At 53.1% G+C, this 20,287-nt stretch overlaps 1 protein-coding gene and 1 long non-coding RNA gene across 2 annotated transcripts in view; one reads left to right on the forward strand and one right to left on the reverse strand.

The window, feature by feature from the left end:
* RMI2 (RecQ mediated genome instability 2) overlaps window positions 1-20,287 on the forward strand; it is a 703,116-nt gene that overhangs the window by 211,921 nt on the left and 470,908 nt on the right. The window lies entirely within an intron of this gene.
* On the reverse strand, window positions 2,091-19,164 carry LOC142462955 (uncharacterized). The gene is made up of 3 exons (XR_012787299.1): window positions 18,947-19,164; window positions 3,650-3,770; window positions 2,091-2,453 (listed from the first exon to the last, which is right to left on the reverse strand). It is a non-coding gene; the product is annotated as an uncharacterized LOC142462955 (long non-coding RNA).

Genomic DNA, 20,287 nt, shown 5'->3' on the forward strand with positions numbered 1-20,287 from the left:
AAAGTGCAGGGCTACAGGGAGTGTTGTTCGTAGTGTCGTCGTGTGTGTGTGCGTAGGCCATATGGTCGGCCATGTGCACAGGGAGTGTCGGCCGGCCGTTGCGGAGGGAGAATGTGTGTTGAATGTGCGCAGGTAGTGTCGCGGTGCGCGGCGGCCATGTGCACAGGGACTGTCGGTCGGCCGTTGCAGAGGGAGAATGAAGGTATGGGCGGCCATTGTTTTTATAGAAATGTAAAGGCACGCCATAGCATGAGTGTGCGCAGGGAGTATCGCGGTGCGCGGCGGCCATGTGCACAGATACTGTTGGGCGGCCGTTGCGGAGGGAGAATGAAGGTAGGTGCGGGCATTTTTGTAATAGAAATTGAAAGGCACGCCATAGCATGAGTGTGCGCAGGGAGTGTCGCAGAGAGGCCATGTGCACAGATACTGTTGGGCGAGACCCGGCGTTGGCCGGAATTTAAATAGATAAAATAAATTGATGTTGTTTAAAATAAGAAGTATAATTTTTAGTAGTTCCAGTTGGAGCAAACATATAAAAACAAACCCACAACTGCACTGCGTGAGTAATAAATGTAGGCCAACGACACACTGACTGAGAAACTTCTGATCTGATGCCAATAAGGGGTGGAGGCAAAATGATAGTAGGCATGAAATGACAGTGAGGAGATTCTCACAGCAGCCATTTTGTGTAAAGACAGATTCATTTCTACATACATAATAATAGCATGTGAAAGCAAATAAATAACAATATGTTTAGGCATTAAATGACAGTTAGTGAGGAGATACTCACAGCAGCCACTTAATATTGTAAAATGTAGATTCCAAGTTATCCCTTTAAGAGATGTAACATTCATCTACACTGGCGACACACTTTATTCGAGCTCGGCTAGTCCCACGAATTCGGGTATACCCGGGTGTATTGAGGTTTGTGACTGTTTTCTGCCCGAGTGCAATGAGGTATTTTCCAGGCAGGGATTGAAGCATTTTATTCCCGCTGGCTGCAATACTGCACAGTATATATATATATATACTGCATTACAATTCATGAATTTATGCCATCTGGTAGACACGCGAAGCATTGCAGCCTATTAAATCCTAATCATTATCATTTAACAGATCAGCCGCCCGTCAGCCAGGCATGAACCCAGGCTGGGAAGGCAAACGCAACAGGGCTTGTCAGAGGTGAGGAGCGGCGCATTCCAGGTATCTGCCAGGTACATACTGGGTATTTGCTCGAATAAAGTGTGTCGGTGCAGTAATATGGATCTCATGTGATATTAGGTGAAGAAGCATGGTCTCAGGTGTGAGTGTGTGTGTGTGTGTGTGTGTGTGTGTGTGTGTGTGTGTGTGTGTGTGTGTGTGTGTGTGTGTGTGTGTGTGTGTATGTACTCAGTTGGTAAAGTGGGCATATTAATATGTAAAGTGTGTGTGTGAAACAGGACATATTAAAATGTTAATTGTGTGTAAGTGTGTGTAAGTGTGTGTAAGTGTGTGTAAGTGTGTGTAAGTGTGTGTAAGTGTGTGTAAGTGTGTGTAAGTGTGTGTAAGTGTGTGTAAGTGTGTGTAAGTGTGTGTAAGTGTGTGTAAGTGTGTGTGTGTGTGTGTGTGGACACAGGGGTGAGAGTGTGAGATGAACTTACCAAGGACTCTGCAGGGGTTCTGTGGGGGTATGCTGTCAGTGCAAGTGTGTGACAGTGAAGTAGGTGTGTGTCAGTGATGTCACTGTAAGTTTTGGCCAATGACAGTCGTGTGGGCGGTGTGTGTCACAGTGGGGCGTACCTCTTGACAATGACAGTCGGGGTGGCCACGGACCAATCACATTCACCGCAGCTAGTACCAACCTTTGATTATATATATTAAGATGAACCTTGTTTTTAACATTCTTATGGTCTTACCCACATAAAGAAGACCACATGGACACTTTATTACGTACACTACATATTCAGATCTACATGTGATTCTATTTTTGATTTTTATGATCCTCCCGCTTTGGGGGTGACTGAATTGACTACCGGTAGTCAGACTGTTACAGACCGAGCAGCTCATGCATCTAAAGTTACCCGGTCTGCCACCCTCCAGAAAATGAGGAGTTCTGTAGTTACCCTCATTATCTGCATGTATCAGGCTATCCGCCAGATTTCTCCCTCTTTTGAATGCCACCATTGGTGGTACACAGCAACTTTCAGATAATATATCATCATTTTGCAGAATATGCCAGTGTTTAAGAATGGTAGATTTAATAAAACCACCAGCTTGACTGTATATAGTGGTAAATACAAGCCCGTCCTCCTTCTTATTTTTGGTAGCACTTACCTCTTTATCCAGTGCCCGGTCTAACACAGCAGGAGGATATACGCAGGAAGATATCCCCTAGCCAGGAATCTACCACATAGTTCTCCAATAGCTGGTTCAATATTATCCTTCCTGCTCGTGATTTTGCAGACCTGGACTTTCTGTGAAAAAGGTAATGCATCAATAAGAGAAGGAGGATGATGGCTATCTGCCCTTAAAATTGCATTTCTGTCTGTATCCTTTCTAAAAAGATCAGTATGTAACTCCCCATTAGTCTGTGTAATGAGGACATCTAAAAATGAGAGTTGCTGTGTACTCCATGTATTAGTGAGGAGGACCGGTGAATGGAGACCATTAAGATACTCAAAAAAAGATAACAGCTGATCCTCCGTACCTGTCCAGATGAAAAACCATCATCAATATATCTGTAATAGCTTTTAATATGCACCAGAAAGTCTGATTTGTAGATGTACTGCTCTTCGAAATGTGTCATGTATATGTTGGCGTAAGCAGGGGCCATATTACTGCCCATTGCTGTCCCCTTAATCTGCAGGAAGAAATCACTCTCAAATCTAAAATAATTTTTATAGAGAATGAAATGTAAAATGAGCATAATGTATTCAATTGGAACAGTATCACTATAATGGCGAATGAGGGTGGCCTTGATTATCTCAAGACCTTCAACATGGGGAATTATTGTATAAAGGCTAGACACATCTAAACTAACCAGAATATGATTAGTCCCATCACCAGGTGAGTTTTTTAATTTGTCAAGGAAATCAAACGTGTCTTTGATGTATGAGTTGGCTGTGTGCTATAAGTTGTAGAAATGTGTCTACAAATTTTGCAAGGGGTTGATTTAATGAATTAATAGCAGCTATAATAGGCCGCCCCGGGGGATTGTTTAAATTCTTGTGTATTTTGGGCAAGGTATAGAAAATAGGGCATTTAGGATGCAACATAGTTAGAAACTCAGATTCAGGCTCTGTTATCCACCGGTTATTAACCCCCATTTGGATAATTTCCTTAATTTCTCTCGCATAGATAAAGGTAGGGTCCCTATCCAATTTAATGTAGCAGTTAATGTCACTCAGTTGTCTGATGGTTTCAGCCTTATAATCTGAGTAATTCTGCACTACTAGGGCACCCCCCTTGTCCGCACGCTTAATAATAATCTCATTATTATTAGTCAACATTTTTAATGCTTCCTTTTCCTGAACAGACATATTGTATGTAGCCCTATGTTTGTTTTTTTTGTACCTTGCAATGTCCCCCTTAACCAGTCGTATATATGTGCTGACTGATTGATTTTTAAATGGCGGGACAAAAGTGGATTTGAGCTTGCACATTTTGGTACCTTGATAAGAAGCCGAATTATCTGTCCCTTGCTGGTCAGTGGCCAAATTAAATGTCCCTTGTTGTTCATAGGAGGATTACCTGTCCCTGGTTGGATATTGGAATGCACCGATTCTGTAGACCTGTTAGAAAAAAATGATTTAAGGTTTAATACACGTTCAAATTTAAATAGGTCAACCTCCAATTCAAAATCATTAAACAATGTAGTAGGTACATATGAGGGCCCCCTAGCTAAGACAGACATTCCACATTGATTAAGCGTGTAATCAGACAGATTAACAACCAAGGTGTCCATACTCATTTCTGCTCCGTTGTACGTAGGGGATAGGGTGATCTTCCCTTTCCCCTGGCCCCCGCGTCTAATTTTCCTTTTCCTTTCTCCTTGTCCTTGGATTGGCCTAAAAAAGGGGCCGGACTTTGGCCTCTGACGTTCTGTTGAGGAATGGGCTTTTTTGAATTTCAACTTCTTAAAGTGAATAAGATCACTTTTAATTTTTTTCCAGCTTGGTCTTAAGACTATCCAATGATTGTACAACGTCCGTACCAGGGCTAGACTGTTCAATGAGGATTTCCACTTTGAGTACATCCTTCCTTGTGTGGCTAAGTTGTTCCCCCAGCTCCTCAATAACCAAAATATTCAAGTCCAAAGAGGCCCTATTAAAGCTGCAGTTCAGTCTTTTTTTTTTTTTTTTACTTCACTAGTTTCATGTGTGCAATCTCTAATTACCTAAAGAACTGTATAGCTGCAGGTCAATTCGTTCTCCATGTATTGATAGGCGAAATTTGGTGACATAATTAGTGAAGGGATCTGTTTTTCTTCTGCTTCTGTCTCAGTGGAAGCTCATGAATATTCATGAGCACTCCTGCATTGACATGTGCTAGAGGGAGGGCAGGGCTGACAAAGGGGTGTGCCAGGGCTTGTGACAGGACAAGAAGGGGCAGTGCCTTAGCAAATGGTTGTTAAAATAATATACAAGAAAATTGGTCTTCAATATTCATGAGCTTCCACTGAGTGACAGAAGCAGAAGAAAAACAGATCCCTTCACTAATTATGTCAACAAATTTCGCCTATCAATACATGGAGAACGAATTGACCTGCAGCTATACAGTTCTTTAGGTAATTAGAGATTGCCCACATGAAACTATTGAAGTAAAAAAATAAATAAAATAAAAAAAAAGACTGAACTGCAGCTTTAAACGTTTTATTGGCGTATTCTTGTTTGACCCATTCTATACAGACATTTTCTATATATTCATTGTGGGATTTGATAACATCTGTAAAATCTCTCAGAATATCACATTCTGTACGTTTGTGCTGAAGTTTTTTCCATTCTCAATTTACTTAATATTAGTTTTTGGCTTCAATTATTTATATCGAGTCCAAAATACCTTTATACAGAATGCTGTTCCCCTTAGCCCACAAATGCTGCTTCATTAAAGCCCAGGGGTGGCACTTGATGCATTCTCAAACTTTTAGGCAACATCCCTAATTACCAAAAGTGGGATAAAATCTGTGCATATTTAAATGGTTAATTTTTCCATTTTTCCATTGTGACAAAATATAAATTTTCTCACTCAGACTCTTAAATCCCTCCCCAAATATATCCGTTTCACATAAAAGTGTGTGCGCTTCTCCTTCCGCCTAACTGGCACGTCGTCCTTACGGGCGCCACTCCGTGTAACTCCACGCTGCACTCCAGTGGCAAAAGAAATAAGATACATTTACTATACTCGTCTGGCAGCTGCTCCCGTATAAGGTGGGTAACTCTGTATTAAGGGTCTTGGTAGACTATATTTTATACTTATGTCGGATAGATGAGGAATTAATATTCCTAACGGGTTATTGTGAGAGGCCTTAGATCTTATCCTATATGCACGCAGCCCTCGCCTCTCTGACCTTGAACACATACTTCAATCTGATTTTTTGAGACTTGAAACTGGATTTCCCAAAACAAACTGATTTTAAACACTGACAAGACTGTAACAATGGTATTTGGGACCAGAGCTAAATTGCTAAAGCTGCCAATGACAGAGCTTCAGTTAAAAACCAGCTCTAAAACCATCCTAGCCCCTGTTACTTGTTTGAAATATCTGGGCATTCAACTCCCATTTAACATTTGGGTTGCACATTGATACCCTGACATCCCACCTATGCCAAACTAGGTGTACTTTAAAGGAACAAATCCTCCCTAAGGCCCTCTCATGCAGTAAGCAGCGATAAGCCACTTATCACCAGCTTATCGCCAAAAAAGCCACACTGATACACACACACCCACTGATACACACCCACCCACTGATACACACACACACACACACTGATACACACACACTGATACACACACACTGATACACACACACTGATACACACACACTGATACACACACACTGATACACACACACACACACACACACACACACACACACACACACACACACACACACACACACACTAATAGTCTGTATAGTGCACTGCAGTGAAATGTGTAGATGAAATGGAACAGGTCATTAAACCCCAAGCTCTCTCCTCCCCCCCCTCCAACCCCTCCCCCCCACCCAGCCCGCCTACTCCACATCCTCTCCCCCCTCCCTTCTCCCCCTCCCCCCCCACACTCCTCTTCTCCCCTACCCCCCATCACCCCCCACCCAGCCCGCCTACTTCACAGCCTTTCCCCCCTCCCTCCACTCCCCCCCCCCTACCCCAAAACAAACTGATTTTAAACACTGACAAGACTAACAATGGTATTTGGGATCAGAGCTAAATTGCTAAAGCTACCAATGACAGAGCTTCAGATAGAAACCAGCTCTTAAAGGCTTTAGGCGCCGCCCCTCCTTTGTAACGCTAACCAAATAACGTCACACCACACAAGGTTGGAAGAAAAGGTCACAGCTTTATTTTAACACCCGCTGTTAAAATCACCCAGCCTGCCCGCCAGCCAAGCAGGATCCATGCGAAATGGGGGGGGGGGGGAGATCCCTGCCGACAGCCAGCAATCGGCCCGCTCCCTCCACCCGCCCGTATCATGTGCATGGGGGGGAGATCCCTGCCGACAGCCAGCAATTGGCCCGCTCCCTCCCCCCGCCCAAAAGCACTGTAAAATGGGAGGGGGAGATCCTCATTCAGCCGATGTTGGGCTGCTTCCCTCCCCCTCCCGCCCCTAGGGTCAGCTTAGGCCCAGCCCTAAAGCTGGCGCCCAGCCTTTTACCAGCGTTGATTGGGCATAGGCCGGCCCGGCCCTACAGCCGGCGCCTCCAGCCTGCCGCGCTGTTCTAGGAGCTCCAGCTGAGGGACCGACCCTAAAGTCCTCGCCCGTTCTCCGTCTCCTGAGCTTGGCTGGTGCGGCAGCTCCGCCCCCCGGAGGCCCCTCTGCCGGGCACTGGCTACCCTGGGGCTGACACGCCCACCCAAAGCTGCGACCTCTGACCTCAATTCCTCCCGCAAACTCCCCTTGATGTTATGTAGGAACACCTCCAAACCCTTTGGCGATAGATGTACACCATCTCTGCCAGCTGCCGTCAATCTCTCTGTGCCTAAGGAGAAACACGTTAATATTCTTGCGTCCGCACGCTGCTGTGCCCTTTGGCCCTGATGTAACCTCTATATGCACTGGACTTCCACCTCCCCAGTTTTTTTATTTGCTCTGGCGTACAGCCGTTCTCAGCTGCCGCTGTAGCGGCGCCGATTCTGAAGGAATGAGTACTAAATAAACTAGAATCCATCTCCCCAGCTGCAAGGCACCGCCTAAAAACGCTTTTGAAACTGGTACCTTGTGAGCGGCGTCGCATCCTGATGGACGAGGAAATTGCCCCCTACCTTGGGCCTATGCCTTGCGTAGCGCTTAATCAGCGCCACTGGGCACACTTTTTCATTAAGGTTCATCGTGAGATGAACCCACACTCCCCTTCCCCCTTGGTCGGTTTTAGACCTGTGGATCTTGCACGCCACAGACGTAGCATTAATAATCACGTTTGAGAAAAGCAAACCCACACCCCGGCTTGCTTTAGATGCTGCCACTAGCTCGCCGACCCTGAAGGCGCCAAAGAAAGCCACGGCAAATGCGACTCTGAACAGTTCCCTTTCCGCTGTATTGACATATACCTCTTTTGCTGCCCTCATCAATAACCCAAGCCTGTCTAGTGTTACCGGCTCCCTACCGTCAGTTCTCTTGGCTTCGCCCCTACCCCAGCCTATGAGGATTCTCCTAACTATGAAATCCTTGGTTATGTCCTTGCGGTTATGGAGCTTCAGGAAGAAAGCCAAACCTGCCAACATGGTCCCAACACTGGTCCGTGTCACCCCAGCTGTCTTCTGGGCCTGTAGGAAGCTAATGATCCGTGCGCTGCTACCTTGCTTACCCTCAACTCTGTCCGTTTGCTTGAATGCTAGCCATGTGTGCCAAGCCCGGAGGTAGGTTTTCCAGGTGCGTGGGGCTAGCGACTTCTGGACCAGGTCCATTAGTCCGATGTCCCTATCTGCCAAAGGTGACGTGGGCACGTTAGACCTATGGCCTTTGCCGCTGGCGCTGCTCGCCTAAATGCTGTCCAATTGAACCGCGATAAGGCGTCTGCTATCACATTTAATCTCCCCGGGACATGCTTGGCTTTAAAGTTGATGTTGCTGCGCATGCAGAGCAGCACCAGCCTCCGCAACAGCCGGATCACCGGGCTTGATGTTGCGGAGAGGCTGTTTACTGCTCCCACCACCCCCAGGTTGTCGGACCAGAATATGATGTGTTTGTTACTGAGCTCCTTAGCCCAAAGCTCCACCGCCACTATGATGGGAAAGAGCTCCAGGAAGGCGATGTTCTTTGTTAAACCCGAGTCTATCCATGCTTGGGGCCATGGTTCTGCGCACCATTCCCCTTTTAGGTAAGCCCCGAAGCCTAGCGACCCCGCCGCGTCTGTGAACAGCTCTAGCTCCTGGTTACTACGGCCCCCTTCTATCCATAGCTTTTTGCCATTAAAGTCCTGGAGGAAAGCTTCCCAGATGCCCAGGTCTGATCTAAGTTCTTTAGTGACCCTGATGCGGTGCAGTGGTCGGGATGCCCCCGCGGTCCACCTCTCTAATCTCCTGCTGAAAATCCTGCCCATGGGTATGACCCTACATGTGAAATTTAGGAGCCCGAGCAGTGCCTGCATCTGTCTTAGTGAAACCTTCCTAGCACCCTTGCATTCCTGAATAAGTTTGATAACTTTATCCCTGGGCAGCCTAGATTCCCCGGCCACTGAATCGATCTCGATCCCTAGGAATGATAAGGTGCTGACCGGGCCCTCTGTTTTGTCCTCAGCTATGGGTATCCCCATGTTATGCATTAGCCCAGAGCTGCTCTCTAAGAGCCTCTTGCAAAGTGTGGACTCAGGGGGCCCCACGAGGAGGAAATCATCCAAGTAATGTGCTATAGTGTCACACCCCGTACGATTCATTATGCACCAGTGTATAAACGTGCTAAATGCCTCAAAAAAGGCGCAGGAAATGGCGCAGCCCATGGGGAGGCACATGTCCACATAGTAAGCCCCCTCGAACTTGCAACCCATGAGCCTGAAACTATCTGGGTGTAATGGTAGTAGGCAAAATGCTGACTCTATGTCCAGCTTGGCCATAAGGGCCCCCCTCCCATAAGTCCTGACTATGGTGATGGCCCTATCGAACGATTGGTATTGGACATGGCACGCCTGCTGATCGATAGAGTCATTGACGGATCTGCCCTTGGGGTAAGATAGGTGCTGAATGAGCCTGAATTTGCCGGGTACTTTCTTTGGAACTACCCCTAAGGGGGATATGATTAAATTGTGTATGGGCAGTGAGTGAAATGGCCCTGCCATGCGTCCCAGGCTTATCTCCTTGTTAATTTTTTCACGCACAATGTGCGGGTAAATCGAGGCGGATTTAAGGTTGCGCCTTGCGCGGGTGGTTACCAAATTGGACCCCACTGGAATGACAAAAACCTCCCTAAAACCTCTCTCGAGAAAATCCGCTGTCGCCTGACAAGGGTAGGCCTGGAGCCATGGCAGCATGCATTCTAATTTAATTGGCGTTTCCGCCCTTGCCGGGGCCACTATCAGCCTGCTTGCCGGTGGTCTTGGCGTTTCTAAAACATTTGTGCGCTGGGTGGCCGCCGCTGCAGATTGAACAAACGTGTAGGAACCTACACTCCCCTCCCTTTGAGCAAGAGTTTTTATTGAAGGCCCAGCACTCTGATCTCTTGGGTTTACCCGGTGGTTGATTAGCTGGCCGCCCACCCGGCCCCCTGGCAAAGGGAGCCAATTTCTCCGGTGTAACCCGGCGGATCCATAAGTCCAGGTCCTTAGTGCCAAAATTCAGAACGGGGTTACCGTGCATCTTGTGCCTAAACTCCTCATCGTATTCGTGCCACGCTGCGCCCCATACGTTTTGTGTGTGTCGTGTATCAGTTCGATGTACTTAAGGACATTCAGGCCCTCCTCTGGGTGCTTCTCCAGCTTGCAGCTGGCTAACACTAGGTAACCCCTTAGCCAGTTGTCCATGGCTTTATGCTTGTTACCGCCCTCATCGCCCGCAGCCTTCGCTTTTTTCTTGGCCTGCAACCCCTCAGTAGAAAGGTCGTATACATCTGTGAATTTCCCTTTTATAATTGCCTTTCTCACCCTGGGTGTAACCCGACTGGAGAGAGGTCATAGCGCAGGCGTATGTGTCCTTACCCTTCATCGCTGCGCTGGCGCTGACGCTACCCTCCTTTGTTTTTGGGGCCTTGCTCTCCCCCGCTGCCTCCTGCGTTGCCCCGCTTGGCCTAGCCTTAAGTGCCCGGTTAATTCCCACTAGCTGTTTCTTTAGGAATATATACATCGGGGTCTTGTGTAGTCGCGTTGCACTCTCTGACTCTGAAATGTCGCTGTCGCTGTCACTATCCGAATCGCTAGTCTCAGTACTAGACATAGGATTCATTTCCTTACCCTGAATCCCGTCGGTCGGGTCAGCATCATGCGCTGACCCAGAAGTGGAGCTTGTCGACTGGGTGCGGCGTCGATTGTCCTCTTCGCCGTGCGCTGCTGAAGACGGGTAGAGGCCCTGGTCCGACTCCCAGGCGTGAGATGACCACTCATTGGCCGCCGCTTCCTGCTGAAACCGAGAAGACCCAGCCTGCGGTTCCCATGTGGGATCTAGGGGCTGGGTCACATTAAATCCCCCGACCCGACCCCTGGGTGGGAGGGGCAGGGCCCCCACGATGGCTGGGGCGGTTATACACTGCACCGCCCGCGCCCCTGCCAGCTGGAGGTAAGTAGGTGGGATGGTTGGGCATGGCGTATGGTGGTATGAAGTATGTTGGTGCTTCACGGTAGTAACCCCGCTCACAGTCTGTCCTGTACTGTGAGGGGTAAGGTTGAGGTCGCCCTGAAGGGTGAAATTGAGGTCACCCTGCAGTACCGCTAGGGGCCTCATGGTGGCGCTGCTGCATTGAAGAGCCAAGGCAAAAGCCTGCCTCTGCAGACCTGCCTGTGACCTCGTGTCCCCTTAAGGAACTCGGGCAGGGAAACCCCCCCTCCCCCTGCTCATAGAAGCCTGTGGAGGGGCCAGGCTGCAGGGGGAGGGGCCAGGCTGCAGGGGGAGGGGCCAGGCTGCAGCCCGCGCAGGGGAAGAGCGCCCCTCCCTCCCCTGCTGCTGCTGCACATGGGAGGGAGGAGAGTAATGGCGCCGAGGAGCACATGGACCCCGGCCGGAGGGGTAAGTGAGCAGGGGGAGCGGGTCCTGGCAGTCCCCCCGACCGGGTTGAGAAAGGAAGGGGGGGACTTGGCCAGCGTGTGCCCCGGGCGGCGCCTGATATTCCCCGCGATCGGGGTGAGGAGGTTGGTGAAGCTGGATGCGGCCGGGGAGGTGATTGAGCCGTGGGAGCGGGGCCCGAACAGCACGCGCCCTGGCCGGCGCACGCGGCGCCAGATGGTTCCCGCTGTCGGGTTGAGAGGGCTGGTAGTGGGGGACCTGGCCATCGGGCAGCGCGTTGCCGTCATCGGCAGGGGGGTGAACGGGCTGGTGACGTGGGGGCTGGCGGAGGAGAGGCCGCACAATATTGAGGGCGGAGCGGCTCTCCCCAGAGATCTGGTCCTCCAGGCCTGAAGGCTGGCGGCGTGGGGCCCGGCGAGACCGCGCTTGGGCAGGGGAAGGTGAGCGCGGGCGGCATGGGGCCCGGCGAGACCGCGCTTGGGCAGGGGAAGGTGAGCATGGGCGGCTTGGGGCCCGGCGAGACCACGCTTGGGCAGGGGAAGGTGAGCGCGGGCGGCGTGGGGCCCGGCGAGACCGCGCTTGGGCAGGGGAAGGTGAGCGCGGGCGGCGTGGGGCCCGGCGAGACCGCGCTTGGGCAGGGGAAGGTGAGCGCGGGCGGTGTGGGGCCCGATGAGACCGCGCTTGGGCAGGGGAAGGTGAGCGCGGGTGGCGTGGGGCCCGGCGAGACCGCGCTTGGGCAGGGGAAGGTGAGCGCGGGCGGCGTGGGGCCCGGCGAGACCGCGCTTGGGCAGGGGAAGGTGAGCGCGGGCGGCGTGGGGCCCGACGAGACCGCGCTTGGGCAGGGGAAGGTGAGCGCGGGCGGCGTGGGGCCCGGCGAGACCGCGCTTGGGCAGGGGAAGGTGAGCGCGGGCGGCGTGGGGCCCGGCGAGACCGCGCTTGGGCAGGGGAAGGTGAGCGCGGGCGGCGTGGGGCCCGGCGAGACCGCGCTTGGGCAGGGGAAGGTGAGCGCGGGCGGCGTGGGGCCCGATGAGACCGCGCTTGGGCAGGGGAAGGTGAGCGCGGGCGGCGTGGGGCCCGGCGAGACCGCGCTTGGGCAGGGGAAGGTGAGCGCGGGCGGCGTGGGGCCCGGCGAGACCGCGCTTGGGCAGGGGAAGGTGAGCGCGGGCGGCGTGGGGCCCGGCGAGACCGCGCTTGGGCAGGGGAAGGTGAGCGCGGGCGGCGTGGGACCCGGCGAGACCGCGCTTGGGCAGGGGAAGGTGAGCGCGGGCGGCGTGGGGCCCGGCGAGACCGCGCTTGGGCAGGGGAAGGTGAGCGCGGGCGGCGTGGGGCCCGGCGAGACCTCGCTTGGGCAGGGGAAGGTGAGCGCGGGCGGCGTGGGGCCCGGCGAGACCGCGCTTGGGCAGGGGAAGTTGAGCGCGGGCGGCGTGGGGCCCGGCGAGACCGCGCTTGGGCAGGGGAAGGTGAGCGCGGGCGGCGTGGGGCCCGGCGAGACCGCGCTTGGGCAGGGGAAGGTGAGCGCGGGCGGCGTGGGGCCCGGCGAGACCGCGCTTGGGCAGGGGAAGGTGAGCGCGGGCGGCGTGGGGCCCGGCGAGACCGCGCTTGGGCAGGGGAAGGTGAGCGCGGGCGGCGTGGGGCCCGGCGAGACCGCGCTTGGGCAGGGGAAGGTGAGCGCGGGCGGCGTGGGGCCCGGCGAGACCGCGCTTGGGCAGGGGAAGGTGAGCGCGGGCGGCGTGGGGCCCGGCGAGACCGCGCTTGGGCAGGGGAAGGTGAGCGCGGGCGGCGTGGGGCCCGGCGAGACCGCGCTTGGGCAGGGGAAGTTGAGCGCGGGCGGCGTGGGGCCCGGCGAGACCGCGCTTGGGCAGGGGAAGGTGAGCGTGGGCGGCGTGGGGCCCGGCGAGACCGCGCTTGGGCAGGGGAAGGTGAGCGCGGGCGGCGTGGGGCCCGGCGAGACCGCGCTTGGGCAGGGGAAGGTGAGCGCGGGCGGCGTGGGGCCCGGCGAGACCGCGCTTGGGCAGGGGAAGTTGAGCGCAGGCGGCGTGGGGCCCGGCGAGACCGCGCTTGGGCAGGGGAAGGTGAGCGCGGGTGGCGTGGGGCCCGGCGAGACCGCGCTTGGGCAGGGGAAGGTGAGCGCGGGCGGCGTGGGGCCCGGCGAGACCGCGCTTGGGCAGGGGAAGGTGAGCGCGGGCGGCGTGGGGCCCGGCGAGACCGCGCTTGGGCAGGGGAAGGTGAGCGCGGGCGGCGTGGGGCCCGGCGAGACCGCGCTTGGGCAGGGGAAGTTGAGCGCGGGCGGCGTGGGGCCCGGCGAGACCGCGCTTGGGCAGGGGAAGGTGAGCGCGGGCGGCGTGGGGCCCGGCGAGACCGCGCTTGGGCAGGGGAAGGTGAGCGCGGGCGGCGTGGGGCCCGGCGAGACCGCGCTTGGGCAGGGGAAGGTGAGCGCGGGCTGCGTGGGGCCCGGCGAGACCGCGCTTGGGCAGGGGAAGGTGAGCGCGGGCGGCGTGGGGCCCGGCGAGACCGCGCTTGGGCAGGGGAAGGTGAGCGCGGGCGGCGTGGGGCCCGGCGAGACCGCGCTTGGGCAGGGGAAGGTGAGCGCGGGCGGCGTGGGGCCCGGCGAGACCGCGCTTGGGCAGGGGAAGGTGAGCGCGGGCGGCGTGTGGCCCGGCGAGACCGCGCTTGGGCAGGGGAAGGTGAGCGCGGGCGGCGTGGGGCCCGGCGAGACCGCGCTTGGGCAGGGGAAGTTGAGCGCGGGCGGCGTGGGGCCCGGCGAGACCGCGCTTGGGCAGGGGAAGGTGAGCGCGGGCGGCGTGGGGCCCGGCGAGACCTCGCTTGGGCAGGGGAAGGTGAGCGCGGGCGGCGTGGGGCCCGGCGAGACCGCGCTTGGGCAGGGGAAGGTGAGCGCGGGCGGCGTGGGGCCCGGCGAGACCGCGCTTGGGCAGGGGAAGGTGAGCGCGGGCGGCGGGGCTTCGCAGGGGCCCGAACCGGGAGGCGGCCTCGGGAGGGGGGGCGCTTGAGGGAGGGCCTGGGGGCAGTGGAGGGGACAGGGGAAGTAGCAGGCGCTGGCGGGAGGCGTCTGCGCTTGGCGGGTGACCTGGCCGGGCTGAGGGGATGGGAACGTGGGTTTCTGCCCGCACCTCTGCGCTGGGATCTGCGCGGGGCAGGGACACTTACCTGATCCTCTGTTGCAGCGCAGCATCGGATTCAGGATCCAGGTGGGTGAGGCTGGCAGGGCTCGAGGGGTCTTCATACAGCGGGGAGCTGCTGTAATCCACGAGGCCGGTCATCATATCTGGAAAGATGTGCAGATCCGCAGCAAAAATCCTGTAAGGTAAGGGAAAAAATTCCGTTATCTCTGACTCTTCCCCCCGGGGACCCTCTCTTTATACCCTCTCACCCCCCTCCCCCTAGATGGGAGGGGAAAATCAGCCTTCCCACTCCGTGGGGGAAGGGGGGTTATCCGACCCCCCAGCTCATGCCAATCAGGACGTCGCAGCCCTTAAGGAGCCTACGACCCCATTTTGGGGCCTCTGTCTCATCAAAAACTATCCTAGCCCCTGTTACTTGTTTGAAATATCTGGGCATTCAACTCCCATTTAACATTTGGGTTGCACATTGATACCCTGACATCCCACCTATGCCAAACTAGGTGTACTTTAAAAGAACAAATCCTCTCTAAGGCCCTCATGCAGTAAGCAGCGATAAGCCACTTATCACCAGCTTATCGCCAAAAAAGCCACACTGATACACACACACCCAAGGATACACACACACACGCTGATTCACACACACACACACACACACACACACACACACACACACACACACACACACACTGAAACACACTGAAATACACACACACACTGATACACACACACACTGATACACACACACACACACACACACACAGATACACAAACACACACAAATATACACACACACTGATACACATACACACACACACACACACACACACTGATACACATACACACACACACTGATACACATACACACACCCACTAATACACACACACACACCCACTAATACACACACACACACACAGAGATACACACACACACACACACACACACACACACACACTGATACACATACACACACACAGATACACACACACTGATACACCCACACACACACACACAGATACACCCAGCCTCCCCCTGCACCGCCTGCGACCGCGCAGGAACCACTGCCCGCCCCCGAGCCCATCTCCCACACCAAGGGGACGGGGGGGAAGTGAGCGCCGGGGGGCAAAGCTGTGAGCGACGGGGGACAAAGCTGTGAGCGCCGGGGGGGGGCAAAGGTGGGAGCGCCGGGGGGGCAAAGCTGTGAGCGCCGGGGGGACAAAGCTGGGAGCGCCGGGGGGGCAAAGCTGGGAGCGCCGGGGGGGCAAAGCTGTGAGCGCCGGGGGGGGGCAAAGGTGGGAGCGCCGGGGGGGGCAAAGGTGGGAGCGCCGGGGGGGGGCAAAGGTGGGAGTGCCGATGGGGCAAAGGTGGGAGCGCCGGGGGGCAAAGGTGGGAGCGCCGGGGGGCAAAGGTGGGAGCGCCGGGGGGCAAAGGTGGGAGCGCCGATGAGGCAATGGTGGGAGCGCCAGGGGGGCAATGGTGGGAGCGCCGGGGGAGCAAAGGTACAAGGTGGTACAAAGGTAGGCGCACCCCCGCTACCACCTCCTATTACCCCCCCTGGCTGGGACCCGGGACAGAAAGGGGACACTCACCGCGAACAGAGGAGCCGGGAGCGGGAAGACACGTGTGCTCTGCACAAAGCGGAAGTCCCGCCCCCGGCTTCCTCTGACCTGCCTGCAACCAATCCCCTGCGGGCCGGCCGGCATTGTAAGTCCCGCCCCCGGCATCATCATTCATCCAATCCCATGCGGGCCGGCCGGCATTCTAAGTCCCGCCCCCGGCATTCTCCTTCATTCAGTCTCCCCGGCAGCATTCACACACACACATAGAAAATACTTACCGGCCGCCGCATTCTCCTCACCGCCGCTGCCCCGCAATACCGGGACCAGGGACAAAAAACGGGACATAACCGGGACGGAGCTAAAATCGGGACAGGGCAGAAAAAAACGGGACTGTCCCGGCAAAACCGGGACAAATGGTCACCCTACTTACAGACTATTCACTTGAGTGGACCATAAAGTGTCTTATAGAGGGAACTCTAAGGTGTCTTAAGATGCATTAAGATAGATTATGTATGTAAATATTTATTTATATAGCGCTTTATAAGAGAGGCAATACAGTACAGAGAATTATAGTACAATAAGTGCAACAAACAAAATCAGACAATAGGAAAGGAAATCCCTGGCCTGGAGAGCTTACAGTCTTAATGCTAGATCCATGGAACTCTGTTGTGTTTACGCTAATAACGGGACATGCCTGAAATTGGTACCTGACCCTGTGTGGTAGGCAGAGACACAGGGGCAGTGCCTGCCAATATCATAAAGAGCAGTGCACTTCCTATTTAGTAGAAGTGTGTGTCAGAGTTAAGAGTTCAGTCCAGAGTTAGAGTCTGCTGAGTCTGTCACCTGGCTGGCCCAGGGTGACAGAGAGAGCCTATATCAATTGGCCGTTGGAGAAGGGGAGCCATCAGCCTCTGAGTAGAGCTGATGAAACCTTAGTTAGGGAGGTGGACCAATTCCTCTCACCCTGTTTAGGGGGCGAGGGAAGAGCTAGCCCCACCCTGGGTGCCCTTGACCTGGGGTGGTGGCAGGGACACAGAGACCATCCTGAGGGAGAGCAGTCCTGTGTGGAGGAAGACACCCTGTACCTGATTGACAGTCTTGTTGCTGCTATTCTGCTGCTGTGAATAAAGAGCTGCGGCTGCTTTTAAAGATATACAGTGTGAGACTGGAATCTCTCATCCCCGAGGGGGGGGGACTCTCTGGAAGGATTCCACCCGTATTCCTGGGGCTCAGAGATGGAGGCGCTGCACCATTACATACATAGTTACATAGTAGATGAGGTTGAAAAAAGACGTACGTCCATCAAGTTCAACCTATGCTAAATTCAGACAACAGATACTTTATATCAATATCTATACTTACTTATTGATCCAGAGGAAGGCAAACAAAAAACCCCATTAAGGGGAAAAATTAATTCCTTCCTGACTCCAAGAATTGGCAATCGGATTAATCCCTGGATCAACATCCTTCCCATATATACTTATTTGGTATATCCCTGTATACCTTTCCCATCTAAAAAGATGTCCAACCTTTTTTTGAACAAATCTATTGTATCTGCCATCACAGTCTCCATGGGTAATGAATTCCACATTTTAACTGCCCTTACTGTAAAGAACCCTTTCCTTTGTTGCTGGTGAAATTTCCTTTCCTCCAACCTTAAGGGATGGCCCCGAGTCCTTTGTACTGCCCGTGGGATGAATAGTTCTTTTGAAAGCTCCTTGTATTGTCCCTGAATATATTTGTATATAGTTATCATATCCCCTCTTAGACGCCTCTTTTCTAATGTAAATAAATCCAATATAGCTAGCCTCTCCTCATAAGTTAGAATGTCCATCCCCTTTATTAATTTGGTGGCTCTTCTCTGCACTCTCTCTAGTTCCATAATGTCTTTTCTTAGGATTGGTGCCCAAAATTGTACTCCATATTCAAGGTGTGGTCTTACTAATGCTTTGTAAAGGGGCATAATTATGTCTACTTCCCTTCCATCCATTGCCCGTTTGATGCAAGATAAGATCGTGTTTGCCTTTGCAGCTACTGCATGACATTGGGCACTATTGCTAAGCCTGCTGTCTACAAGCACACCTAAATCCTTCTCCATCAAGGATTCCCCCAATATATCTCCATTTAATTTGTAAGTCGCCTTTTTATTCTTGCATCCCAAATGCATAACCTTACATTTATCTGTATTAAACCTCATTTGCCATTTACCTTCCCACGTTTCCAGTCTCTCCAAGTCCTTCTGAAGAGAAATTTCATCCTGCTCTGATGAGACGGAGGCATTCACCCCAGAAACCTGATCCTGTCATCCCCCATACCATCGCGGGAGACTCAGGCCCCCCTGTTGCCAGCAGGTATGCACCACACTCAGACACGTAGCCAGACCCTAGTACAGAGGAGGGGGCCCGATCTGCGATTGGCCCAGGGAAGGGGGGCTACATTGGGAATCAATGTTATTTTTCTTCATATTAATGGGTATTCTCAAAGCTAATGATATGCCAAAATGACGTCCATTACAGTAGCAAAACTACAATTGTTTCTTCACTTTTTCTGCTTGATGAATAGGGTGACCAGATTTCGATAATGAAAAACCGGGACACCTTAAAAAATTATTTATTAAACAAATTACATCACGTGACACCCCCCGTTGCCATGACAACAAGACACTCTGATGCCCCTGCAGTGTTAGTGTGTATAGAGGTGGGGGCTTTGCTTGGGCCCTTCAACTCTTACAGCCAGGGCATTATTGGCCAGGAATGCCCAGTTCGGAGGGGATTACTACTTCAAAATGTATTTGATTCGTAACATCAAAAAACTGTAATACCAATAACTAACAACCACAGACAATGGTAATCTAAACCATAAAATAAAATGTCTACGGCCCTTGTTCAAGCATGTTTGCGGTACTTACCAGATAAATCAGTGCCTGCAATCCACGACTGTATCCGCCTCTCCGAGCATCTGAAAGCAATCCAGCGTTCCTGGTGTGTGGCTGAAGAGGTGAGGGACTCCCTCCTCTCAAACGGAAAAGAAGAGCAAAAAATAGAGTTGGAACATACCTATCATACAGGGATGAGAGAGAGAGACAGAGAATGAGAGAGAGACAGAGAATGAGAGAGAGACAGAGAATGAGAGAGAGACAGAGAATGAGAGAGAGAGACATAGAATGAGAGAGAGACACAGAGATTGAGAGAGAGACAGAGAGAGAGAGAGAGACACAGAAAGAGAGACAGAAACAGAGAGAGAGAGAGAGAGACAAAAGTAATGTACTGTATAACCATTATACCGTACCCCCTAGTATTCGTGTAATCATTGTCCCACACCCCCTATTACTCACGCTTTGGCAATACTGAAATGTTCTTTTGACAGAGACACACAGAGAGAAACAGAGACACACAGAGAGAGACAGAGACACAGAGAGAGAGACAGAGACACAGAGAGACACACAGAGAGAGACAGAGACACACAGAGAGACAGAGACACAGAGAAAGAGAGAGAGACACGGGCCTATTTAGTAAGCGTCGATAAGGCTGCGTCTATAGTATTTCAGACGGAGGGAAGGCACACACGCTGCAATACACTTGCTGAAGCCTGAGCTTTTTTATGGCTTTGCAGGGTATGCAGCGGGTGCGATTGGGGGCGTGGCAATAAATATTTGTAGGCGTGGCAATAACGTTCCGGCGCGGACGTCTCTTCCCTACCTCACATCCCGATCCACCGGCATTTTTTCAGATGCAGCATCTGAAGCACTGTGCAGACAAGAAGAAAAATGCACACAATGCGCACCAGAGATTAAAATATAGTAAATTATTTATTAATAAAACAAGAAATAACCGAGGGGGATCCAACCCCACCTCAGTACTTTCTTCTCATTGCTATTGCCACACTATACGTCCTGACGCCGCAAGGGAAGTTGGTACGCGACCAAGACGAGACGCCGGATTTACAGTGGAACCACAACATACCACAGATTGCTGGAGGACCACACTGCGAGGGGCACAGCCTATCGAGTTTCCCGGTCATCGTCCAAAGTCTGGAGCTGCGGAGTGACTTCCGGATTACCACGGAGCCCGAGCCTGTCTCACACAACGCTTTTACCAAACGGATGTTTGTGAGTTTGCTATTTTTATCTTGTCCAGGAAATGAAATTGTTAAACCGAATTTACACATGGAGCGGGCGCTTTCTCTTCTTTTTTTTGTTTAGATATCTATCGAGGAGGTGGTTGTTTCCCTGAAGAGAGCTGCCAGGGCT

This window comes from Ascaphus truei, chromosome 11, assembly GCF_040206685.1.
Source record: "Ascaphus truei isolate aAscTru1 chromosome 11, aAscTru1.hap1, whole genome shotgun sequence".
Classification (NCBI taxonomy): Eukaryota; Metazoa; Chordata; class Amphibia; order Anura; family Ascaphidae; genus Ascaphus; species Ascaphus truei.